This window comes from Chinchilla lanigera, unplaced genomic scaffold (genome assembly GCF_000276665.1).
Source record: "Chinchilla lanigera isolate Chin_1 unplaced genomic scaffold, ChiLan1.0 scaffold00068, whole genome shotgun sequence".
Classification (NCBI taxonomy): Eukaryota; Metazoa; Chordata; class Mammalia; order Rodentia; family Chinchillidae; genus Chinchilla; species Chinchilla lanigera.
Window position 1 is genome coordinate 7,227,718 of NW_004955469.1, and position 8,316 is coordinate 7,236,033.

Consider the following 8,316-nt stretch of genomic DNA (forward strand, 5'->3'; position numbering starts at 1 on the left):
GGGGACAGAGAGGGAAGGAGGGAGGGAGGGGGGAGGAAGGAGGGAGGAAAGGAAGGAGGAAGGGAGGGGGAAGGAGAGGGGAGGAGGGAAGGAAGGAACAGCCACTGTGTGACAGCCTCTGGGATGAGTCACTGACGACCTCGCCTGGGCAGGCTCCTGGGGTGGGCGAGGTCCCACACCTGGCTGCCGTCATGCCAGGTGCTGTGGGTGCAGGTCCAGGGCTGCTTTCGTCATCCCAGCTTTTCACCTTTAAGAATTTAATTGGAATAGAGATGTCACCTGGGTGTGAGTGCGTTACAAAGGCAGGTGCAGAAGTGGCCTCCTGTCGAGGGGGGTAAACAGGAGGATAGCACCAGGAAGATGGGGCTCACAGACTCCGACACTGGAGGGTGGCCTTGCCTTCGGTCCTCAGGTACTGGGGGACAGTCCACTGACAGAAGAGAGGCCCTAGGAGTGAGGCCATATGCATCTGCACTGGGCAGACTGAGCTGGAACACGCACAAACTATAGCATTGAGCATCAGAACAAGAAAGCCGGCTTCCATCCCGGCCCCTCCCGGATGCTTTCCGCATCCTCGTGGCCACCAGCCCCACCTCATGTCAGAACCTCTGGCTCTTCCCAGGGTCCCTGTTGGAGGGAGCCTTCACCCCTTGCCCCTCTGTGGTGTGAGCCAGAGGGGGCTCCACCTGCTGGGCTGGTGGCCCTGTCTATAAGGACACAGCTCCCAAAGCCAACGCACAGGATGTTCTCAGGGAAGAAAGCAGGAGAGGCCAGGAAGGGGTGCCGAGGCAGGGGCCCCTGTTCAGGCTCAGTTCACAGAAGTTATGATTCTCCAAAGTCCAGCCCACCTTCCTCTGTGGAGAAACCTAAAATGGAGATGGTTCTGCTGTGTCATCTGAACAGGAAATGATCCAGCGTTGGCCCCTTCATGTGAATGTGGACATACGGGGTGCAGAAGGTGCAGGATATGGGGTGCAGGGTGCAAGGTGCAGGATGTGGGATGAGGGACGTGTGCTGTTCTCCCAGAATCCTCTTCCTGGTGGCCACAGGGCCAAGGGCAGCTCTCGTCTGGCTCTGGCTCTCACAATCCCAACCTAAGTCTCAGGCTTCTTGCCCTGCAGGTGTCTCCTCCTTTCAAAGGTAAGAAGAGGGGACACTGAGGCCCTGGTCTGCAGGTAGGAGAGGGTGTACCTGCCGAGGGCAACACAGATGCCTGGAGAAGGGCTTCTGCTGAGGGGGCAAAGCAGAGGTGCAGCCTCTGGGGGACAGGACAGCCTGACATTGGGGAGAAGGGATGGAGGGGGACAGCAAGCAGTGGGCAGGTGATGCCCCAGGGGTGGAGGGAATGGAGGACAAGGTAGAAAGGAGCTTGATGAGAGAGGGACAAGTCAGGGCCCCTGAGAAGGAAGGGTCAGGAAAGGACAGTGGCCAGACCTGGGGGAGGCAGAAAGAAATTGGTAGCATTTACGTGTTGGGCTGGGGGCAGACCCGGGAGGACTGGGAAGCAGGTGGGTCTCAGGACAGGGAACGGCTTAGACGTGTTGACACTGAAGCCACCATGTCCCAGGCTACTCCATCCAGGCCAGGAAGGCCGTGGGTGCCACACTCTGCTTATGGGAAGCAGCCCAGTGTGGCAGGAAAAGTGCTTGGGATGCCCAGATTTGGTCCCATCATTCATTCACTCCACAGAAGTTTCTGGACGCTTCCATGTGCTGGGACAGACCTGGGCCCTGCTCCCAAAAGGCTTCAGCTCCCACAGGGAGAACAGGAATAATGTAGTCAGTGAATAATTGCAAACAGTGATAAATTCAAGGAAGAAGGCAGAGGAGATGAGAAAGGGGAGGGTAGAAGCTTTAGCACAAGAAAGAGTCAAGAAGTTTCCTGGCGCCAGAAAACAGAAGTCGGTTCCAGAAGCTACTGGAGAATGAGAGGAAGGGTAGGGAAGTAACCTTCAGAGGGGTGGATCCCTACAGCCTGGGGGTGAGGATATATATGTGGCTCGGAAGTGTCCTTTAAGATGGCTGATCTAGGAACTAAGAAGAATTAAGATGTGTGGTGTGCACATACCAATTCTCCATTATGAATGTAATCACTATATATTGCAAACAATACTACTAAAAACTAAAGCAAAAATTATAATTTTTTAAAATAAGTGCTTTGAGATGTTTTGCCTAAAACATTCTTTGATTTTTTTTTTTTTAGATGTGTGTGTGGTTTGTTTTGTTTTGTTATGGGGCATTGAACTCAGCACCTTGTGCTCGCCATGCAGGGACTGTGCCCCTGAACTTTATCACTGGCCCACTTTGAATAATTTGAATCTGTTTTCTTTTTTTGTTTTTGTTTTCACCTTAGGGATCAGATTGCTTTACCTTATCAATTAGGTTAATTTATGGACTTCTAGTGTCTTTAAGGGATTTGGGTGTAATGAGCCTGGAAGGGGAAAGAACAAGGGGCTGGGGATGTAGCCCAGTGGTAGAGCACTTACTTAACGAGCACAAGACCTCCTGGGTTCAATCCCTGGTCCTGGTACAGGGTTCTAGAGGATGTGGACTTCTTCTAGAGGTGCTTTATAGGTTTCTGTCCTGAACAAAGAATTAGTTAAGACAATCATAACAGGTAGCAAGGTTTTACATTTATTAAACAGATTAAAGATAGAAAAACAAACATGTTTTGCAGAGTGAGTGCGGGTACGTTAAAAGTAGGAAAAGAGGGGGCTGGGGATTTAGCTCAGCGGCACTGCACCTGTCTGGCAAGCGCAAGGTCATGAGTTCAATTCCCGGTACCAAAAAAAAAAAAAAAAGTAGGAAAAGAAGTACACTCTGCTGGGTGAGAGCGGACCACAGCAAGGTCTTACACTGACCACCAGCATAATGGCAGCCATGTTTTGTATCCCCCAGTCCTCGGCTGAGGTCAGATCTCTGTCCTATCAAAATCTTAATTTCTCAGGAGCATTGAAGATAGTGAGGGAGATATGAGATTAGGGAGTGCCAAAAACTGGCTGGGGAAGTAGAGGTGACCTGTTTACTACAAGATCCCGGACATGCACAAAACAGTTCCCAAAGCCCTACACAGGGGCCTCTCTCGAGAGCTGGACCACGTTTTTAATAGGACGGCCTGGACCTGACATCAGCCTGAGGTGTGGAATCCCAGCGCAGCCTCTCAGGATGGAATGTAGAAGTTCTCACGGGTTTCCTCGAGATTTAGACAGCATAAGCAGACACATTGGTGCCATGAAGACTTTGCTATGGTAGCTTTCCACGATTTCCCATGCTGTGTTTCCCAGAAGCAGCCTGTACTTTTATCTCTGCTCTCTCCCTCTTTTTCTATTTATTTGGCTCAAGTTCACTCTGCAGAGCCAATTTCTCTCCCACTCTTCACTTTACTTTCTCTAGTAAACTTTGCCACTGCTTTGTGCTCATTCTGTTCAATTCTTTATTCCAGATGAGAACCTGGAAGCCAACTCTGGAAGGAAAGGGGAGCAACCCCAACCCCAGTAATGTTTACTTGGCAAGCCACTTTTTAGAAGCAAGCTTCCTGATAACAATAGCACTTTCTGATCGGTCCCCGGTGCAGGGCTTGTACTGTTTTTCTGCACATGTCCTGGATCTCTGCGATAGACAGGTCATGCCCACTTGCCTAGTTGGTTGGCCATACCCTAATCTCCTGCCTCAGTACCACACCAAAAAGAAAAGGGGAAAAAAACATAAGCAGTAAAGATATGGAATACAGATATAAATAACCTTAGTTAACTTTGCATCCTAAAGTTACAGTCTACTTAAAAGTACAATTTTAAATTATGATTTTTCTTGTCTCTTTTGTCTATTCTACCTCAGTGGCACTTCCTTAAAAGTTTCCTTTGTTAAAGATACTATGTATATTTTAATAAACTCTCTCTCCTCCATCTCTGGTCTGGTGATCAAACCCAGGGCCACATGCTAGGCAAGCGCTCTACCATTAAGCCTCACACTCAGCCTCCTTTTCCTCTTCTGAATCTGTCTTTCACAAAGGTCCATTCTGACTAAGAGCCTATAGGAGCTGAACAAAAGTATTCTTCCCCCACATGTGAAATGCAGAAGAAGACCATTGCTGGTTTGCAGCCAGGGAGGGACAAAATCAGGTAGGAGTCCTTTGAATGATGCTCTAGTGCAGAAGCACTGAGGGGTTGGAATTAGGAAACAACTCACAGGCTGTCTGGAAGTCAAAAGAAGACCTGGAGCAACATGGGAGTGAAGCAGAGCGAAGGATTAAAGATGGTATCAGATTTCTTGTTTGAATTGTTGGGTCCCTGGTGATGCCACTCAGGGATATGGGGAAGACTGAAGTTGAATGTTTTTGGAAATGAGCTCTGTGACCTTGAGCAAGTTTCGTAACCTCTCTGAGTTGCTCTGGTCACACTCAAAGCCCCACCTCATAGTGCTTGAGAGGGTTCATCATACAGGTTTGAGAAATCCTGACTACACTGAGGTTGTCAGTGCAAACACAAATTCAAAATTCCTGTGTAGGGAGGCTGGTGGGCGTTGGGGGAGAGGTATGGAGCTCATCTCCAGAAAAGGACTCTGAAGTCTTCAGCACTAGAGAGGACAGAGTCCCTGGTGCCCCAGATGGCCCAGGGAATGGGGGAGAATCCCACTCCCCTCCTTTACCCTGAGACACTCTCTCTCTCTCTCTTTCTCACACACACACACACACACACACACACACACACACACACACCCCGCTTTTACCAAGCTGCTCCCATTGAAGGCACAGCTGGGCCTTCCAGTCTTCGGTTTGACCCCAGTGGCAAAGAGGAATCAATTTGTGCAAAGAACTGGAATGAAAGAGATTTCAATTGACCTTTGAATGGGGTTTTAATTTGCTTTATTACAGCCAAAGGGGCCTCATGAAGAGACCCTTGAGACTGCTTTTATCCACTAATGCACGGCATTAACGCAAAGCAGGCCATAGCCCGCATGGTCTGCATGTGGGTAGAGCAGAAGGGGGAGGCCCAGGGCTGAGCCAGGGTCCAGGCCTCTCCCTGCAATTGGCCTCTAACACCCTTGGGGTCCAAGCAGAGTCCCAGTGGAGGCAGAAGAGGGGCAAGGTGACCTGGGTTCCAGCCCCAGCTCCATTGCCCGAAGGCCTTGGCACCCGGGCCAGGCACCTCCCATCCGAACCCTGGAGTGGGTGCTCTGTGGCCCTTGGTGCCCTCCGGGCCTGCCGTTCTGTGGATTTAAGCTCAGGTCTGAAACCGAGCTCTGTGTTAGAGATCACACAGAACACGGCTGCTGTGGGCTGAGCAGAGCCCTCTGACCTCCATGGCTTGGGCCATCTTCATGCCATGTCTGCTCCAGTCCTCACAAGGCCAGCCAGAGCGCCGCTCTGCCTGCTGTAGCTCCCAGAGAAAGCCATGAGCCCCTTGACTACCATGGCTCCTCGGGCAGAGCCACCTCCAGGGCCAGTGGGCTTGGGGATGGTCAGCCTGAGCCACGGAGCCCCTGAAAGGCATCTCTACCCAGGGCCCTGCTCAGTGCCATGCCCTGGGGCAGAGACCCGCAGATTTGTGTGGGGTTTGTGTGCCCTGCCGCCCTGCCGTGGAACTGCCCGGCCCTCTGGCTCCCTGGTGCTGCCCCGAGCATGTGTGCTCTTTCAGAACACTTATCCAGCCGCTTCTTTCAAACTGAAGGTGACCAGAGCGGACTTCTCGGAGGCACAGTGTTTGCTGGAGACTTCATGGACATCACAGGCGCATCGGGCTCCGGTATGACGTCGCTGCAGCCACTTGTTCCAGACAGAGCCCAGGTGCCAGCAGTCACCGTTCTGACTCAGGGGCAATTACAATGGTCCTTTTGAGGAGGAAATGCTTTTGCTGGGGTCTCAGGCATGACTGTCGCTTTCCCAGAAGAATGCAGAGTTCTCCGGGTGGGGAGAGGGGCACGGTGGCCAGGAAGGACGCTGGTAATGCACATCCATTAGTGCGTTCAGGAGCCCCGGAGCCGTCCTCCTCCCTCCGACCTAACAATGGGGCTCTAAGTGCCCTTTCACGGGCACTCAGCTCTGTCTGTCCCTCAGCCCCGCCCACCGAATCCCGGTCTTCTGTTTTCCTGTGTGCCGCTCAAAGGAAGAGAGCAGCCGGGACTGAGGACCCAAGCAGCCCGCCCGAGGCCCGCAGAGTGCGTCCTGCTGCTCCAGAGCGCGCCACGGCCCGGGCAGAGGCGGTGCAGGGTGACCTGCTCCCCAGCCGCGCAGGCGCCCTTGGCTGTGTGCGCACACCCGTGATGAGGAGCTGCAAAGGCTTCCGAGTGGGGTCTTGGCTTGTGCCTAACAAACTGCCAAAGCCTTCCTGGGCAGCTGAGGGCGAGTCCTTCCCAGCGTGCCCCGGGAAGCTGCCCTTGGTTCTGGGGTGAGCTGGATGTAAGCTTCCGGCCCTCGGGGGAGCCGCTCCTAGACCCGGACTAGTTTACCTGGGAAGGCCACCTTGATTTCAGAGTCACATTTGAAAATGTATCAGTTATGGCGGGTGTGATGGCCACACCTGTAATTCTAGCACTCGGGATGCAGGAGGATCCTGAGAGTTCAAGACCAGCCTGAACTGCGTAGTTAGACCCTGTCTAAAAAAACAAAAACAAAAAATGTACCAATTATGTTCCTTTTGAAGGAAAAAGCAAAATATATATATATTTTATATATAATTATCAAATATATAACTGTCACATATATGATAGTTAAGTTATATATTATATATAACTATATAATATATATAACCTAACTAGTTATATAACTTAACTAGATAATTAACTAGATAACTAGACAGTTAAGTTATATCATATATATATATCATATATATATGATAGTTAAGATAGTTACACTACTAGCTTTTCTCTTAGTTCATTGAAAAGAAAGGTTTGTGCTAAAATTGTTTGGACAGTTAAATGCTGATACCTTGGCCAGGGACATAACTCAGCAGCACAGCACCTGCATGCCAAGTGCAAGGTCCTGAGTTTGATTCCTGGTACCAAAAAAAAAAATGTAACTGCTAATATCTTGTACTCTGAGTAACTAAATTAAAGATAACAGTATGCAATGTGTTAATCATTGTTACCCTCCTATTATCTTGTTTTGAAATTTGGGGGATTTTTTTCTTTAAAATAAAAAAATTATGTTCCTTTTATTACCTTTTATACAATAGTTCAGTCTTTATGTTGAATTTGTTCCATTCATTATGGCTATGAGAAGGTTATATAATTGATGCTTTTCATGTCAAGATAGTGAATACGTTCTCAGCTCTTACTTATCTGCTCTCCAAAGGAAACTTCGCTGCCAGTGGGAATGTAAAATGATGCCACGTTGCAAATAGTTTGACAGCTGCTCAAAGTTAAACAAAGTTGTACAACCTAGTAATTCCATTCCTGGGTAGATATAAAACTTATTAGTTGAGTGTATAATATTATTTATAGGAGCATTAATTCTTATTTCTTTCTGTTTTACAACACTGGGGATTGAACCCAGGGACTTTGCCCTGAGCTACATCTATGGCCCTTCTCTTTTGTATTTTGAGACAGGATCTCACTAAGTTGCCCATGCTGGGCTTGAACTCAGGATCTGCTCACCTCAGTTCCTGAGAAGCTGAGATTACAAGTGTGTGCAGCTAAGCCCAGCTATAGCAACATTATTTATAATAACCAGGAAGTAGAAATAACTCAAATGTCCATGTATGGATGGATGAATAAATAAAATGTGGTATGTCCACACAATGGAACAGTGTTTGACAATGAAAAGAAATTAAGTATTGATACACAACATGGATGAATTTTAAGAACATGATGCTAATTGGAAAGAAGTTAGATACATAAGGCCATATATTGCACGATCCTTTTTTTTTGAGACAGGATCTCGCTATGCAGCTCAGGCTGGTCTCAAACTCACGGTGATCCTCCTGCCTCAGCCTCCTGAGTGCTGGGATTACAGGAGTGTACCACCACACCCAGCTGTGTGATTCATTTTATGGGAAATGCCTAGAATTTGCAAATCCAGAGATAGAAAGCAGATGAGTGGTTTCCAGGGATTGGGAGTGATTGTGGGAAATGGGAGCAACTGCTAATGGGTACAGGATTTCTTTGAGGAGTAACGAAAATGTCCTAAAGTTGATTGTGGTAGTAGCTCCATAGCCCTGTGAAAATACTAAAAGCCATTTTATGTGCATTTTAAACAAGTGAATTGTATGGCATATGAATTAAATCTCAAGAAAGCCCTTATTTAAAAAGCTGTAATTTTGGAGGAAAGGGGACAGATGGTGCTATATTCATAAATGGAACACTACTCACCAATCCAAGCTAC